We start from the raw sequence: 18,929 nt of genomic DNA on the forward strand, positions 1-18,929 counted from the left end.
AAACAATTGCAACATCTAAGCCTCCAATATCTTTGAGCATTAGCCTTTGACATTCAAACGCATCAAGTTTTCCTATCCTTTCTCCACGCCTTTGTTACATAAACTCTTTTTTCCCCTGACCTCAAGACCTGACAGGCACTAGGAATTATAGGAATCATGCTTCCATTCTCACCAGTGTATTGGAGCCATCACTTCTCTGCATATATCTTGCATGATCAGCTTAACGTTGAATACAGTTCATTTAAGAAAGACCAGAAAAAAGAAAATCAACCAAATCAGATTTTCCACACACATTTCCAAAGCTTCCTGAAAGATTTTCTTTTGCCTCCAGCTACCATTTATTTTTCCACTTGTGTTCCTTTCATTTGTTTTCTACAGCAGGTTTTCTTAAATTGGTTCAGCAGGATTTTTATAGTACTAAAATGTACACATCTGTGTGTGTCTACGCAGGACGTATCATATGGCTCTGCAATGTATCAGATGGATAAAACTATGAAGTGTGTGTATGTAGATATACTTGTAGCTGGAGTACTAGTGACAGCTGCTGGTCAAGTGTTTTCTATTTACAATTGTACACACAGAGGATGGTGCTGTCCATGTAAGCAGTGCAGAACCATTGTATTTATTTTGCACCTTTGAGCACCTCACCAACATTTTGCCTACAAATCCATTTCTGTTATGGCTACCTCTAAAGTCTGAGCAGCTTAAAGGCAGCCATTTGGAAATGCCACCTCCCCTCCTCAACAAAAAGCAGCCACCACCAACCTGCCAGAGAAGTTATTCCTGTTTTCTCCCACAAGTCTCTGATTTCTTCCCCAAAATTATATCCCAGGGATCGGCAACCTTTGGCACGCAGTCCGTCAGGGTAAGCCCCCTGGTGGGCCAGGCCGGGCAGGTTTGTTTACCTGCCGCGTCCACCGTTTCGGCCGATCGCAGCTCCCACTGGCGCCGGTTCACCGCTCCAGGCCAATGGGAGCTGTGGGAAGCAGTGCAGGCCAAGGGATCTGCTGGCTGCTGCTTCCCGCAGCCCACATTGGCCTGGAGCGGCGAACAGCAGCCAGTGGAAGCCGCGATCAGCCGACCCTGCAGACGCGGCAGGTAAACAAACTGGCCCAGCCCACCAGGAGGCTTACCCTGGTGGGCTGCGTGCCAAAGATTGCCGATCCCTGTTGTATCCCATTCTCTGCCCCTTCTCTTTTATAGTTAGGGGAATCAAGATCAAGCAATGCTTCCACTCATCTATCTGTTTCAGTTTAGCACAGGGAATGAGGCCAATTTTCAAATAGGTAGGTCCAAAGTCCTTTATAGGTCAGAAACCCTAAACCACACTCAGAGCTCAACAGGTGACCAGCACAGATAATGGAGTACTGGTGTCAAAGACTTCCATTGAGATATACCCATTACTAAATAGTTGGGAAATGGTTGTATTTAAGCTGTGAATAGGCATCAGAACCTTTCATGTTGTTTTTATTTCCAGGGTAAATGGTTACTCCTATGTTATCCATTTGGAAATCATAGAATCATAGAATATCAGGGTTGGAAGGGACCTCAGGAGGTCATCTAGTCCAACCCCCTGCTCAAAGCAGGACCGATCCCCGACTAAATCATCCCAGCCAGGGCTTTGTCAAGCCTGACCTTAAAAACTTCTGGAGAAGGAGATTCCACCACCTCCCTAGGTAACCCATTCCAGTGTTTCACCACCCTCATAGTGAAAAAGTTTTTCCTAATATCCAACCTAAATCTCCCCCACTACAACTTGAGACCATTACTCCTTGTTCTGTCATCTGCTACCACTGAGAACAGTCTAGAGCCATCCTCTTTGGAACCTCCTGTCAGGTAGTTGAAAGCAGCTATCAAATCCCCCCTTATTCTTCTCTTCTGAAGACTAAACATCCCCAGTTCCCTCAGCCTCTCCTCATAAGTCATGTGTTCCAGTCCCCTAATCATTTTTGTTGCCCTCCGCTGGACTCTTTCCAATTTTTCCACATCCTTCTTGTAGTGTGGGGCCCAAAACTGGACACAGTACTCCAGATGAGGCCTCACCAATGTCGAATAGAGGGGAACGATCACGTCTCTCAATCTGCTGGCAATGCATTTATACATCCCAAAATGCCATTGGCCTTCTTGGCAACAAGGGCACACTGTTGACTCATATCCAGCTTCTCGTCCACTGTCACCCCTAGGTCCTCTTCTGCAGAACTGCTGCCGAGCCATTCGGTCCCTAGTCTGTAGCGGTGCATTGGATTCTTCTGTCCTAAGTGCAGGACTCTGCACTTGTCCTTGTTGAACCTCATCAGATTTCTTTTGGCCCAATCCTCTAATTTGTCCAGGGCCCTCTGTATCCTATCCCTACCCCCAGCGTATCTACCATTCCTCCCAGTTTAGTGTCATCTGCAAACTTGCTGAGGGTACAATCCACACCATCCTCCAGATCATTTATGAAGATATTGAACAAAACCGGCCCTAGGACCGACCCCTGGGACACTCCACTTGATACCAGCTGCCAACTAGACATGGAGCCATTGATCACTACCCGTTGAGCCCGACAATCTAGCCAGCTTTCTGTCCACCTTATAGTCCATTCATCCAGCCCGTACTTCTTTAACTTGCTGGCAAGAATACTGTGGGAGACGGTGTCAAAAGCTTTGCTAAAGTCAAGGAACAACACGTCCACTGCTTTCCCTTCATCCACAGAGCCAGTTATCTCGTGGAAAGATTTTCCTCATGGTTTTAATTTTTATTATCCCTTCCATCTTCAAAGCCTTCTTGAAGCAACTGGCCCGATTCCCAACTTTGCTTGCTAAGGAACCCAGAACATATCTCCTATAATGGTCAAGGCGGTCATTCTGTTTTGGTATAACATACTCCCTCTCTTCAGGAGCTCTGCCCATTATGTCCCCATCTTTGCTACCTGCTGCCATTACACTTTACTGAGATCTATTTTCAAGCCCCAGTCACCTGAAATGATCTCAGCTCTCCACTGCAAAAGATCACAGAGCCAGTCCAACTGTGTTATTAAATATACAGGGCTAGATGCTCAGATGATGTAAGTTTGCACAGTCCCATTGAAATCTGCAGAGCTATGCTGATTTAAACCAGGTAAGGACCTGTCTCTATGTGAATGACACACATCATGAATAATGAGTATAACTTACAAATTGAGACATTCTCCCTTGAATATACCTCTAGAAAACATCATCATCTTTGTTAAGCTTTTAGGGAGAACTAGTTGATCAAAATATAGTTGGCAAAAAGGGTTTTAATGAAACTGAAAAATGTTTTTAACTTCTCAAATCCTTGGGACTTCTAACAACATTAATCAAAATAACCACAACTACAGGCAAACAGCCAACATGATGAATAGTTCCTCAAAGACAGTTTTCATCTCATGGCTGGTATTGCTTTCATATATCAAAATTGTATGCATGTGTGGTGGGAAGAATGGATATATCTGTAAAACAGAACTCACATTTACTGGTATTCTCATTAGTTCAACATTTCCAAATGGGCAGATGATTCAGCAGCAGAAAAAAAAATCTAACCTCTATCTGTTTTATAGGGAACTTTATCATGAGCAAAATATACTGTATAGGTAGAAAGGATTGTACATGGGAAAATATATTGTTGAGTTTTATTGAATTAATCCACCTTCTAAACTAATAGGGTAGGAACTAGATTTCTGCACTTTTAAACGGATATCACTGAGTATTATAAAACCTAAAAATACACTTGATTTGGTCCCATAGAGAAGTTCTGACCTTCGAGAGTCTACCATTGTTTTGTTATTTCTGTAGCACTCTGAGGGTGAATGGCACTTCACTGGCAAATAACATTTAATTTTTTGTAATCTGTTGCTGCTGTGAGTCAAAACATTTTTTAAAAGCATGGTACCATTCACAATAAGTAAACAAGTACACCTACGCTCTGACAAGAGATGGTGATAAGCACAATTTGAAAGCACAGTTTGTTTACTTTGAGTCTTGCGCTCAGTATTTCTACTGATTTATGAACAGTTGGGTTTGCAAAAATGAATGGCTTACCCTCCCACCCCACCTCCCCCCCTAAAATTACACTCTCTCTCTCTCTCTCTCTCTTTCTCCTGGGAATAGCAACGGACATGGTGAGTGTATTACTACAGATTTGAGGATATAAACCAGCTAAATGCCTGAAACATGTTATCATACGATGAGCTACTCAGTTGCCTATGTGAAATGAACTGGTGGTCTCATCTCAGTGCAGTAACTAGTGGAGAGGAGACCAGATTGCAGGGAAACAACATCACAGTTGTTACCTTGTTGGCAGTATCAGCAGAGAAGCCAAGGATTTAAGTGGCTTGGAAACTGAACTATCCTCTCACCCAGAAGGTGGTCCCCCTAGAGCAAGATTCATAGGGAAGCTGTGAGGAATGTCCCTGAAGTACTGCAGCATGGCAAGCTGGCTCTTTAAGAGCATGCATGGCCCAGCACTCCAGTTTTTGGTCTCCACGCCTTTAAGGCAAAGGCAAATCTGTCACTTGTTGGTAGCTCCACCCGACATCCTCCACAGAGGGATCGGTTGCCTAGCCTCACATAATCCATTGGAGAGAAGTGGTGGAGGAAGAGTAGAAAGATTAAAATCCCAGAATCCTTAGTCTTAAAGGGGCCAAGACCCAGAAGCAGGAGAGCTGAGCTGCACCTATCCTTTAAGGGCCTGTCCTCCTTGTTACTTGTGCTCTAATCTGCGGCCAGAAAGAGGTCTTCAGTTTCCCGTGTCCTCCAGCTGCCAACTTTCACAAGCAAACATGTATTTAAAATAAAATTATGAGGGAGTCCTCTCTTAGCAAAGAGCCGGTGTAGCCAGTTCCTATACCAATCCTTCTGCAGCTCCAAGGTAAGACACTTGCCAGAGCAGGTGGATACATGGCTGGGGCACCGCTGCACTCCAGCAACCACCAGCTGGAGGATGTTCCATTGGGGCTTTAGCCAGCTGGGCATAGTAATAGAAACCTCCTGGCTACTCTAAATTATGCCAAGAGCCAAGCCAGCTCCTCGCCAACTCCAGGATCAGGGAGTTAGAAACAACTGAGGATTGAAGCCTTAGGGCCAGATTTTCAAAGATATTTAGGCACCTAAAGATAAAGATAGGTTTCGAGGGATTTTCAAATGTGCCTAAGTGAGTTTGAAGGCAACTAACTCCCATTGATTTCAACTGAAATCAATGAGAGTTCGGGCCTAACTGGTTAAGGCACATTTGGAAAGCCCACTAGGCAGCTAAATTCCTTTGGAAATCTATCCCTTGGATACACAAAGTCTCAGTTCTCAGGGCTGGATTGTGCTTTTAAGGCTGTGGCCTGCAAGGTGTGTGTGCAGAGGTGGGCTATTCAAGCAGGAGCTGGCAACCGGTATCATCCTTTAGGATGGTACAGCCTGGTACCCGCTCTTTGGTCTGCCAACTCTGCTGGCTGGTGCAAAACAGAGCCGGTCCCACCTCCCCCTCTGAGGTTATTTGTCCCTCAGGGTGCGTAGAAGAAGCAGTCACTGCATTCCCTTGAGTGCAGAAATTGCACTTGTCCCTTTGCCCAGCACAGTGTATACAGAGTGCAAGGGGAGAATGCTCCCCTGTACCTCCCCCTAGCATCTAGAAACAAGCCAACAGGAAATAAATAGGTCACATCCTGAAGACTATGGGCAGGAAGAGATTATGGCTAAATTGGACCTCCTGAAGACGGAAACTTTTTAGGGTGGTTTGACTTCATACACAGTCACATACTGCAATTAAAGGGAATGCCCTTGTCCCTGTTTCAGAGTAACAGCCGTGTTAGTCTGTATTCGCAAAAAGAAAAGGAGTACTTGTGGCACCTTAGAGACTAACCAATTTATTTGAGCATAAGCTTTCGTGAGCTTATGCTCAAATAAATTGGTTAGTCTCTAAGGTGCCACAAGTACTCCTTTTCTTGTCCCTGTTGTTTCCACTGCAGCTCTCCCTCTCTCCTGGCTTTATTATTAATTATTATTATTATTATTATTATTATTACACAGGAGGCATTACGTTTGTGGGTTTGGTTGGCATTGGGTATTTTTCCATTTTGTTCTTCCCCCACTTTAACCTGTTCATCTCTTTGTCCTTGATTATTTATTGAACTCAGAAGCCGGGAACTAGCACTGTTTTCAAAAGTTATGGTACTTTGTGTGCTAAAGTAAAATTTTTTCAAACTTTGAACATCTGTCTACAAACATTGGAGGGCAGGGGAGGGGAAGCGAGTGTTAGCGTAACACAGGTTGTGTTCTAAACCTAGCTGTGCTCTTCTCTAGTCCTGAAGATCTTCATTTGATTTGATATGTTGGAGCTTCACCTCTTCAAAGACCTGATCCTGCACGGAAGTGCTCGGCACTGTGGAGAATTGGCTCCAAATTAGGGATGGATTGGGAGTCCTGCCATTGACATGAGTACAACGCGAAGTGTATTTCATACTTCACCATTGTGCACTTGGACTGTGAAAACTATTTCTCTCCATCCAGGTTAGCTTTGAAATTATCTGGGCCATATGCTACAGGTAAGTTACATGTTGGTAAACAGAAACTTTTAGAATAAAGCATCCAAACTGCTCTACTTTTCACACAAAAATAATTTTTAAAGCAATCCTTGTAATATTTGAAATTTAATGAAAGTTAGATAAAATCCCAGTATCAACTAGTTTAAAGTAAGGTCCAGATGTAGAGCAGAAGTCTACTCCCATCATTCCTTTAGAAACGGAACCTGCTTCCTAGTTATCCCATTGCCAGGCACCAAATGTTAAGTTGAATATCTTCCTCCATGAATGTTGCAAATAAAAAAATGTTTCAAAACATGACTTTTTAAAACAGCTGTGTAACAAGTCATGCTGGGTGCTCACTGCTGTACTGGAGGCTCATATATCAACATGAATATTACCTTGTATCTCAGAAACTATTCTGGAAAACTAATTTGTAGAGATGAGCAAACCACATGAATCCTAGCAAAACTGCACATCTAACATTCAATAATCTTTTTTTTTTATTTGCTTGGGTTTTTAGAAGTACAAAGTGCAAAGAAATCATCTGGCATGAGGTATTAAACCCAAGGGAAAACTGAAGGACAGATCTGCTGTGTGCAGAAGCAACCGGAAGGTTTAATTCCTAGGTATTTGACTAAGAATAGTTGATTTAACCTCCAGGCCCTTTCATGGAGGCACTCCATATTCTGCTTCAGCAAAAAGATAGCAAATATTGGATGACTCTATTGAAAACATTTATTTTAGTGTAAGTCTTTCTTTTGAGTACAAATAAGTCATATGCCTCAGCCCCTGCCTCTCTCTCCTCCACACACACAGTTTGCAACTGTTGTAATATACAGGTGCTTTTCCAGTGCTGCAATTTAAGAGATTATTTCCCCAAAACCCAAGATATAATATGGCAAGTACATATATAGAATATTCTGTATTTGTATCTGTTCCTTGATAGTTATGGATCTGATCCAAAATCCATCAATGGGAGACTTTCTGTTTGCTTCAATGGGCTTCATATCAGGCCCTATCTATCTTTGTCTTTTTTAGTGTTGCCCCTTTCCCTCTGCGCTGCCAGTGTTGAATTCAAAGAGGAGGCCAGCTTGAAAACTGATGACTGTATATGGCCTGAAAATTACACATTAATGGTTCAGAATAAGTAACAGCTTGCTTTTTATTTTTGTTTTTCTCCCAGTACTTAACTTGCTCCGTTCACTTGGATTAATTACTAGCTTGCTGGTGTTGCCCTATACTGGTCCTTTATGGTCATGAACAGAATTATTCTGATGCATTGGAAATCATCAGTTAATGGCTTTTTGAACTAAAATACATCTCTCAATGCGCTCTGAAAAGGCTTATTGCTACTGAAAAGTACAACCAGATTTGGGCTATATTGAATCAGTAATGGGGAAGAAGGTATAGGGATTTTTCTGACCATATTTATTCACTCCCTTGCTCTTCTATGACTTTCTTAGTAATTCTTCTATACTTTGTGTTCTGTCATACTGGTGAGGTCCACCCACTCTATCTACTCTCTGTACTTTGAGGCCAGACAAATGTTAGCATTAGTGAGTGATGTATTTTTTTCCACCATGCATGCCATAAATAGCATGAAGACATACCTGTGTTCTTGGAACTGAACTCATCTTTTGTGTACTTGATGCTGCCATTTTGTAAGGGAAAAAATGAAAAAGAATCAGAACACAGAAAAGCAAATGGCCATTTCAATCTAATAGGTTTCAGAGTAGCAGCCGTGTTAGTATGTATCCGCAAAAAGAACAGGAGTACTTGTAGCACCTTAGAGACTAACAAATTTATGAGACCATAAGCTTTCGTGGGCTACAGCTCACTTCATCGGATGCATAGAATGGAACATATAGTAAGAAGATATATATATACATACAGATAAGTTGGAAGTTGCCATACAAACTATGAGAGGCTAATTAGTTAAGATGAGCTATTATCAGCAGGAGAAAAAAACTTTTGTAGTGATAATCAGGATGGCCCATTTAGACAGTTGACAAGAAGGTGTGAGGATACTTAACTTTAGGGAAATAGATTCAATATGTGTAATGACCCAGCCACTCCCAGTCTCTGTTCAAACCCAAGTTAATGGTATCTGGTTTGCATATTAATTCAAGCTCAGCAGTTTCTCATTGGAATCTGTTTTTGAAGCTTTTCTGTTGCAAAATTGCCACCCTTAAATCTTCTACTGAGTGGCCAGAGAGGTTGAAGTGTTCTCCTACCGGTTTTTGAATGTTATGATTCCTGATGTCAGATTTGTGTCCATTTATTCTTTTGCGTAGAGACTGTCCGGTTTGGCCAATATACACAGCAGAGGGGCATTGCTGGCACATGATGGCATATATCACATTGGTAGATGTGCAGGTGAACGAGCCCCTGATGGTGTGGCTAATGTGATTAGGTCCTATGATGGTGTCACTTGAATAAATATGTGGACAGAGTTGGCATCGAGCAATCTAGTAATTACCCTAACAATGTGAATGTGCATCTCTGGCTTCTTTTTTCTCTAAACCAAGACAGCCTTGGAAACAGCATCATCTCAACTGGAATTTTTAGGTCAGTCTTTTAAAATAAATATCCCTTCACTTTCTGCACTAGAATAGACTAACCTGACTGTCAGTGTAGGGCACTCAGCCCTGAGGAGAATGGAGAGATTCTTGTTGCGTAAGTTATCCCTGACTCAGCTGGCTGACTCAGGAACAGCATGCTGAGTTGTGGAAAGTCAACTCCAGCTAACCCGTAGTGGAGGAGGGATCACTTTAGCATAGGGCCTTTGAGATGGCATCTACAGGACAGCACTCGTGGCTGTGGGCACCAGATCTCCTGGTAAACTCATCTGGATTTTACCATCACAGTATCTTAATCTCCACATGCTATAGGGCAGAGCCAGCTATAGCCCTTTTTGAGGGGTGGGGGGTGGGGAGAGAAGCAAACCATTATCCCCTTCCTGCCCTGAGCCAGTGAGATGTTTGTACACCCCATCAAAGTAAAGACTACTCTGTCCTTGGCCACTCTGCTGAAACTTGGCAACAAGGGTAGCAATTGGCTCCACATGAGATGATGATTTTAGGAATGATGGACATCTGTCCTCTATCAGTAAGAGGGAGGAGCCTTGCTTTTTGTTGCAGTCTTCTGAACACTTTCTCTGCAGGCAGAGTAGAGAAATGTAGATTGGATTTTTCCCAAAAATCTTAAATTTCAAAATAAATTTTACAAAAAAACCCACACTTCTTTTAGAGCTTTCTGCAAAGTTCTGAAAGTTTCACAAAATCCCACTCTCCCATCTTCTTTCCCTAACAATGAATGTCTCTCCCCTTTCCACTGGATAACAATACAGTGACAGACAGGTTTGTTCAGTAGAAGCCCTTTTTCTGAGCAAAAATGTAAACTCAAGCAGTTTTCACCACGAGAAAAAGGATTTGCTCCATTTCCAGTTCATTCCATTTATTAAGGCTGATGAGTCACAGCCAGCAATTTCATAATTCATGTCAATACTGTAGGCATTTGTTGCAGTGCAAACAGCTTTTTTTCTTATTTTCTGGAAGGATTTTTTTCCCCCTGTCTGGAAATTGGTCACACAGATCTCCATGGGCTTTTCAGACTAAGTATTTTTGTTCACATGGGTAAAGGACATATGTCAGAATCCTTTACAGTCACCACAAGATTCCTTTTCATTATGCTAAGGCCTTTCATTTGATGTTGTTTTTTTAAAAGTTTACTGTGTCTTGACATCCTGCCTCACTACACCATACTGCATCCTTCTATTTTCTCTAATTTGCATATGGTGTGAGGGAAACTATATGTCTACAATCTGGAAGAGGTAACACATAAATCAAACTAGATGGCAAACAGAGACAGCCATAATGAAGGTTGTTGAATCATCTGTCTGCATTACACTGTTGTCTAACAAGGAGCTTTGAAGCAGAAGTCAAATGGGTTTAGATTTTAATCAAAAATTATTAAATAATTTAAGAACTTTTCAATAGAAATGGAGCTTTTGGGTCAGCTATTGAAATTGCAACGTCTCTAACACAATGCCCAGCCAGATGTACCACATCACCACGTTTTCTTGATTTTTCTTGTTTAAAAAAATTTAAGTTTACATTTTAGAACAGCAGTTGCCTTTCGGGTAATGCATTTCTGGGCAATAGTGCACACTTCAGATGACCAAAGCCTTGTTTTATAATATGTCTAAGCTAAACTAAAATCATTCAAATGTGTTGTCTGTTGTGTATTTGCTTAATGTTGTGGATGATGCCTCAGTCGATCAATCAGTAACCAGGCAGTGAGCCTGCAGAGAGTTGGGCTTGGTCCCCAGAGCTTATAACTCCGTCAAACATCTCTTAGACACACACACACACAATACTGACCTGGGTAGTCAGTAATCCATTCCATGATTGCAGAATCCAGGCCAGGATTTAGGCAAACTTCTGATTCATGAAGCTGTGTGGAGAAGGCTACTGTTCTCAGACCTGATGAAATTCACTCCTGTGAAGAAGGCCAGGATGCTACACAGAGGGTGTGTATGTCCAGCAGCTTCGATAAAGACTCCCATTGCAACTGAGTCCTCTCTCTTCACCACTACAAGGGACACAGTTTTCATGCTTTGTGTGTATGAAAAGATCTTCTACACTTTCCACAGTATGCATCCGATGAAGTGAGCTGTAGCTCACGAAAGCTTATGCTCAAATAAATTGGTTAGTCTCTAAGGTGCCATAAGTACTCCTTTTCTTTTTGCGAATACAGACTAACATGGCTGTTACTCTGAAATCTGCTTTAAGGGATATTTATTTTGTTTTTGAAAAAAATCTTCTAAAGCAGTTGAGCCCAGTTTCTAAAACAGAGCTGTTCTAAAATGATTGAATGAAATATTGAGACGGGTCTAAGCCACAAAGCTGGGATCAAGACCCAATTCTCCCCAAAGCTCTGGGGTTCTTTGACCCAGGATTTTGGGGTGGACCTCCCCTATTAAGAAACTGATTCAATGCAAAACGTTTAGACTATGAATCCACACAATTGCTACTTTAAGAGAATGATTAGGTTGCATGGTTAAGCAGTTAAAGTTACCTGTACTGCCTTAACTTTGCCTCTTTCCACTACTGTGTGATCTTGAATTATATGGTTGCAATTGTTTCTCAAGTAATACAGTATCAGTCCATTTCTTCCCCTGCAACTTTATCTTCTGATTCAGTCCTTTGGCCACTTTACTGAAACTGCCCAGCAGGTTGCCAATTAATGTCAACAGCAGTGATAGTTTTGTTGCCTTTTTAGTAGCAACTACTCTGAAATCAAGTCCCCCACCCCCAGGCCACCAACCAGCCATCTGATAGTAAAAACATGCAGTCAATACTGCTCTGGACTTGAAGTGAAAAGCTGTGTAAAACTTTGCCAGTAGCCTGTACCATCCATTCTCTCTCTTTGTTTTCTTATAGTGTACGAGCCCATGAAATTGGAGCCAGCATAGAAATTTGGGAAAGATTGGAGGTTAAGTCCCTCCAGAGTTTAGGAGGGCAGATGTTTGCCATTCTGGAGACAGATTATTTAACCCTGATGGGTTCTGGAAGCTGACTGGATATTCATTAAAGAATTTGGTAAAATACGAGTTAAGCCTTATTCACTTGTGAGGAAGGTAAATATTTCTATCCCCAGATTACAGTGGAGGGAACTAAAGCACAGAAAAATCAAGGGCTAGATTTTTAAAAGATATTTAAATGCCTAAAGAGATAGGCACCTAACAATATTTTCAAAAGCACACAGGTGCCTAACTCCCATTGAGTGCAATGGAAAATCTTATGCACCTATCTGTATTTTAAGACATTTAAATACTTTTAAAGATATGTCCGTAAGTCTGTAGCACCCCGTCATGTGCCCTAACCACAGAACTGCCCCTCCTCCTTCACTTCCTCCAGTATTCTTTCACTGTAGATCACAAAACCAATACATGTACTGGCCTTGCCGAAGCAGAGTGAGGACAGATTACAGAATTGCAAGATAGACAGTGCCATATCCCAGATGATGGGGTAGGATTTTTTAGGAGCAGCATTCTCAGTAAATGTTTGGTACCAGTTTACTTTTACCCAGTACCACTAGATCAGGTAGCTCCTGTTACATTTCTTTACAGGAAAGGAAAAATATTAAGGCTACATATGTTTGCACAGCAGAAACTTATTAAACAACCGGATCCATCTATCTAAAAACATTAATATTTGCCTTTTTGTATAATTACTCTAGTACTAAACTGTTTTGAAAAAAATTTATTGGCACAAGAATAAGTGGCTGTACTTGCAACACAGATAATAACGACCCTGTTCTTCAAATCAGAGAAACTCCCATATTTTGCTTTTTAATATTATTGCATGACCACCAAATAAGGAAGCATTCATGCTTTGATAATGTTATGATTCACTCTTTATTCGCTTTCACTAGACCTAACAATCTATCCTATACAGAATAATTCTTTCTTTTCTTTATGCAACATTTTATGCTGATGTTTGGGGGAAAATCCACGTTTTCTTTCTTAGCCTTGTAATTTAATTTTTAAAATATTGAAATAAATACTATACATTTATAAATAAATACTGAGACTTCGCTCTGGGTGCTAAATGTATAGCTGTAGCCACAGTATGACCAGAATTTCAGAGGCAAAAAGTAGGACACCTACTTTTGCTTGGTTGGATTCCAAGATTGACACTACACTAGAGCATGAACAAAGCCAAGTAATATGGAAAGGGTAAAAAAACACTGTAGGTTTAGGCATTTCTTTGCTCCAAAAACAGCCTGTTTAGTCTAGTTTGCAGAGTAAATTGAAAAGTTAAACAAAACCAGAGTCATTCCCAGATCTACATCTAACTAATTAGCAATGTCCTTTAACCCTTATTCATGTGACAAAGCCACATTCACTTGAGTAGTCACATTAACTTCAAAGGGAGTCCTAAAATCCCATTGATAGGGCCCTACCAAATTTAAGGTACATTTTGGTAAATTTCACTGTGATAGCATTTAAAAAATCTTAAATTTCACTGTGTTGTACCCGTGGGGGTCCCAACCCGAATAGTTGGTCACCGGGGGGCAGTCGCAAGGCTACTGTAGGGGAGTGGCAGTATTGTCACCCTTACTTCTGGCCGGAGGGTGGCAGCTGCTGGGGGCCGGAGGGTGGCAGCTGCTGGCCAAGAACCCAGCTCTGAAAGCAGTGCTGATGCCAGCAGTAGCAGAGAAGTAAGGGTGGCAATACCATACCATGCCACCCTTGCTTCTGCACTGCTGCTGGTGGCGGTGCTGCCTTCTGGGCTAGCCTGGCCAGCAGCCACCGCTTTTCAGCCGCCCAGCTCTGCAGGCAGCACAGAACTAAGGGTGGCAATACCGCCACCCCCCAATTACATGGGGGAAACCAGATTTCACAGTCTGTGATGCGTTTTTCAAGGCTGTGGATTTGGTAGCGCCCAACCCATTGATGTCAATTGGCTTTAGAACACGCCATAAAGGTTTACAGGATTGGGACCCAAATCATTAATATTAGGCTCATTTTACATGTCAGGAACACAGAGAGATTAAGTAGCTTGCTTGCAAGACCTCTAATGGCGTAGATAACAACAATCTTTGTGATGGAGACATGGTTTTACTCCTGCTTCTCTCACACATCTTATCCACTATATATTATGAAATAAGAGTAATGTGTTTGAATTGATTCAAGCCTTACTTAGCAAATGCTGTGCTAACTCAGTGATGCTCATTGGTTTTGGTTCACAGGGGATCATAATCCTATATTGTATTTAGGATTTGGACAAACCCAGAAGTTCAGGCATAAATCCCAATTTTCATCTGAGTCCTCAGGTTTACCTAGAAACAAGGTTAAGATTCAGTCAAAAGGCTGATGAATTTTTCAGCAAACCTGGGCTACATTTTGAATGTGCAACAAAATCACGAGATTTCTGCATGGTTTCAGAAGGACAGTCACACAGTGGCACAATATTTAACATACAACAAACATAACTGAGGTAAAATAAACCTTCCTTTTAATAAATTACAGCAGCGATACTGTCCAGCAACTTCATAGAACCCATATCCTCCTTGTTTTCGACTAAATGAACAGGTTAGCTTGGAAGTCTGCAGAATTTATTTAAATGATGTATTTTCTTCTCTCCTGCATTTTTCAAAGCACTGCCCATGTGACTCGCATTAATGTTAGACAGAGTTGTCTGGCATAACTGTTTGAAAGTTCCCCTTTGCCTTTGTGTTTTCTCTCCTCCAGCTTGTTTGACTTGTTGTCCTATTGTTTTCCTCTTAATATCCCAACTGATTTTAATTAAGAGTTTTTAGACTCCCATGACTGCCAAGTTTAAGAAACAAAACAAGACTAAAAGCTAATTTCCTCAACAGGCACATTCCCCTCACAATAACCAAGTTTCAGGACAATCCATTGTAAAAGCACTACAATAACAATAGTGTTTGAAACGGAAATCTTGACACTTGGTATTTTTCTGTGTATCATCACTATAATTTATACATCTATTTACTATTAATTTTAGTCTTAAATCTTATTTCTACAATGGTCAGACAACTTCCATACAAATGAAAGGCAACTATCAGCTATTTATTTGTGGTTTAATCTTAAAATCCTTTTTCAGTTAACACTCCCTTTTGACATCAGTGAGAGTTTTGCTGAGCAAGGCCTACATAGCTGAGTGCCATGGTCTAATGTAAGTACACTGCTATTTACCCCTTGAAGGCAAATTATAGTCATTATATGTAAAACTGCAATTTACATGGCGATATACTCTGAATTGTTGTATGTGGTAATAAATAGGACTACCTCAAAATCTGTTGATCATACAATATATTTAAATCCATAGCAGACAGCTTATGTTAAAATGTGATATTCTTGAGCGAAAGGGGTTTTAAGGATTAAACCTATTATGCTGTACTAAAGAAATTATAGAACAGTGGGGTAAATTGTATATGGGGGAGAAAGACCTAATATCACTATAGGACCTAATATCACTATAGGACCTGTGATGCTCCCAAGAGGCAGCATTTGAAAGCAACACCTCTTAAGGTTCAGAAGTTCAGTTTGGATAAGTACCCTGAAGTTCAGATGCTTCGTGTGTATGCAAAATTGGGCTGGAAATCTTGTGACATTCCCAGATACCTCCTGCTTCCACAAAAGTTAGAAGATACCACACAATCAGCTTTTTGGTAACATGCAGCAAGGCCACCTTCACTATCCTTAAGATAGTAGTGCAGCTCATAATAGGGGAAGGACAGGTTACATATCTAAAAATTATTTTCTTTGCAGGAGTGACTGACATTGCATAGTTGGGGACAGGGAATCAAGATAATTGGATAAAAATATTCAGTCTTATTAAAATCTGACTTTCAGGAAAGGAACAACCCATTTTGACTCCGGTTTGCTTTCTTTGTTTTGGAACGGCTATGCAATTAAAATATGCAAATTAGGTGCAGTCCCTGGGATTCCTGGCAAGTGGGTAATCATTCCAATGAAGTTTGCCCTTTATGCCACCCACATTACAAACGTTCAGTTTGCAGCCAAAGGTTATTTGAGAAGGCTTGGTAAATCTAGAAAAGTTAGTCTGAGAAATCCACGAAGTGGCTTAGCAATACCATGCTTTCAGGCTCTCTGTGAGGTTCCTGAATCGGCCCCTGTTTATGGGGAACTTTTGTCAGGTGACACATAGTCTGAGAATTGATTGCATGCAGCAGCTCATAGATTTGTGTCAGCAGTAGGATAAAACTTGTTTTATTATTTGTTTGCCATTGATAAATAATGAATACTGAGAGTGTAAGGCAACAACACTTCTCTGGAATAGCACAATACAAACTGGGTCATGCTGAAGGGCATCCTGCAACTCCAGGATATGTTGATCCATTTCAGTGTTCTCTCTCTTAGAAGTGTTAAGCTGGCTATTGGCAGACCAGCCAAATACAGAAAGTGTGCCTGCCACAGAAACGGGCTAGAGAAAATATGAGAGGTATCTGAAAATCACTGACGGCCTCTTCTCATGTGCATTTCCAGAGCAGCTCTGGAGAGATCCTGGGGTATGAAAGCACAAAGCAGGAGCTTCTTTCTATTTTGGCATCATGTAATTTTGTCTGGTTTCACTTTCCACTTCCCAGTTTGCTTGTGGGCATGCCAAAAGAATCAGTGTGGCCACTGACAGAGTGCTCATTCAGTACACTCACTGGTCTATGCAAATACATGATTGGCACTAGGATATTGTGATTTGCCTACGCTCTCTTTCAGCCCATTGAGCTCTGCTCTCATATTGTCACAACTGTTCATTAGACACAAGCTAGTACCACCACTTATATCAATAACCAGAATCCTAGTAGCTTTTCAGGACTCAGTGTAAGGTCTTCTTAATTAGATCAGTTAATCCCTGACATTTTATCTTCCCTTTCTGAACAACCCTTCCTTTCTTAGTTTCTCTTTTCCTTAGCCATTTTGACCAGCTGGTTACTTGACCCAATTTTGTTTAAATATTGATTTTAATGGTTTACATTGACCAGCACCCTAGCGGCCTATGATGTGGATTATATAACATTAAAAAAGTTTTACGAGCATGATAAGGAACCTTTGATTTCTGAGCATCAAACAAGTGCATCTTGCTGTGTCTGCGCTAAGGGTTTTCCAGACAATTTATAGATAAAGAGATTAAAATATATTTACAATATGTTCCTATAGGAGATTCATTTTAATGAAGTGGTTCTCAAACTTTTGTACTGGTGACCCCTTTCACACAGCAAGCCTCTGAATGCGACCCCCCCCCTTATAAATTAAAAACATTCTTTTTTATATTTAACACTATTATAAATGCTGTAGGTGAAGTGGGGGTTGGGGTGGAAACTGAAAACTTGTGACCCCCAGTTAGAGAACCCCTGTTTTTATGGGAATTACCCTGTGAAAGGCACAATATTCCCTATACAATTTACATGGTAATACTGCCATGAATTATTTTTTCCCTGTATAACTTTGTAACTGGACGCATGCCCCATCATTCAGTGGGGAAAGTAGAAAATACGCGTATAAATGACTCTGGAGCATTCCAGTGCTTTCTGACACTTTACTAGAGAGAATGAACTTACAGTACCCAGCCAGACAATCTCTGGGAAGTTATGCAGCTACCACAGGGTCTCCAGAGGAGCCCTGATTGTAGTGTCTAATTTTGTTTACTCATTGCAGGTGGGTAGAACAGCCCAGCTCGGATAGAAAGAAAAATCAGAAAGAGGCTGGCAGTTTTGGTGAGAAAGACATGCTTAGAGAGTAGGTACCAGTTTGTTCGGAATCTACAGGACTATAAAAGCCAGCTAGATGCAGATTAAAGCCATGAGGTGATGGCAGTTGAGAAGGAGTTTTTGCACTCAAGGCCCGGAAGTGCCAAGAACCTAACGACAAAGGACTCACTTCTTGGGAGCCTGCTGCAGGTTGCCTAGTTTAGTACTTACATGTTAAATATTTGAGGGCTTTTCCCATTTCTGTGTATTTGTTACATTGTTTTGACTTGGTGCAACAATAAACCAGCAAAGTTTGTGAAACGATTGGCTGAACTCCCGAGACACACATCATTAACACACACTGGTGACTGAATGCTCTCCTACTAGTAAGAAGAAGTATCCTGGTAGGTCTAGTCCAGGCATCTTTCTCAAACCCAATGTGCAGCCGCAACACAGAGCAGAATGATTCGGGGCTGTGATTACATACGGTCTGAATTTGGCAGAAGTGACTAGTGATTTTGGGTGCCCACCCCGAGATACCTGATTTTTAAAGGTCAGTTGCTCAGCCCTTTCTAAAAATCGAACTCCTATAAAGTGTCTCAAGTTGGACACCCAAACTCACTTGTCACTTTTGAACATTTAGGCTACACAGCACACGCAGACATACATACACAAAGGTGGTATGCCTGGGGAACCTCCAAGTGCAAGTATGGAAATATATCTGACAAAATTACTTGAGACCCTCTCAAAGAAAACAACCATACTATGCATAATGTAAGTGACTTGAATCAGAATTAAACTACACAGAAAGCTGTACTTGTTACTAGCCAACTTCAATCTGCTATGACAGGCTAAAATAATTGTTTGGGGGACTACAGAATGCATTCAAGCAGTTAATTCATTAACAGTGCAATTGTGGAAGTACACAGAGTCCACTGCACAGCTCTGAGCTCTCTATTCCATTACAAGCAATAATGCTTTTGCTGTGGCTGCAAATTGCACTTAGGGTACAGCAGATGAAGCTCTGCAAAAGCATGTCACCAGCATGGGAAAGCAGCAGACTTCACCAAATCATGCTGCAGTTCTCACTGGCAATTAGATACTTGAAGTCATTGTCCTGAGTAGAAAATGCAGGTCCTTGTGTTCGTTAAACTCCTTATGTGACACTGCAGGACAG

The 18,929-nt window shown here is 41.3% G+C and overlaps 1 long non-coding RNA gene across 2 annotated transcripts in view; it reads left to right on the forward strand.

The window, feature by feature from the left end:
• The window catches only part of LOC114019298, a 96,870-nt gene that overhangs the window by 13,342 nt on the left and 64,599 nt on the right, over positions 1-18,929 (forward strand). The window contains exons 2-4 of one of the 2 annotated variants that reach the window (XR_003564397.3): positions 6,291-6,532; positions 15,148-15,219; positions 17,721-18,075. This is a non-coding gene — a long non-coding RNA (uncharacterized LOC114019298). Of the gene's footprint in view, positions 1-6,290; positions 6,533-15,147; positions 15,220-17,720; positions 18,076-18,929 lie in introns of those variants that run through there. The other variant, XR_006289464.1, reaches the window with a different exon arrangement.

This window comes from Chelonia mydas, chromosome 3 (genome assembly GCF_015237465.2).
Source record: "Chelonia mydas isolate rCheMyd1 chromosome 3, rCheMyd1.pri.v2, whole genome shotgun sequence".
In the NCBI taxonomy this organism is placed as follows: Eukaryota; Metazoa; Chordata; order Testudines; family Cheloniidae; genus Chelonia; species Chelonia mydas.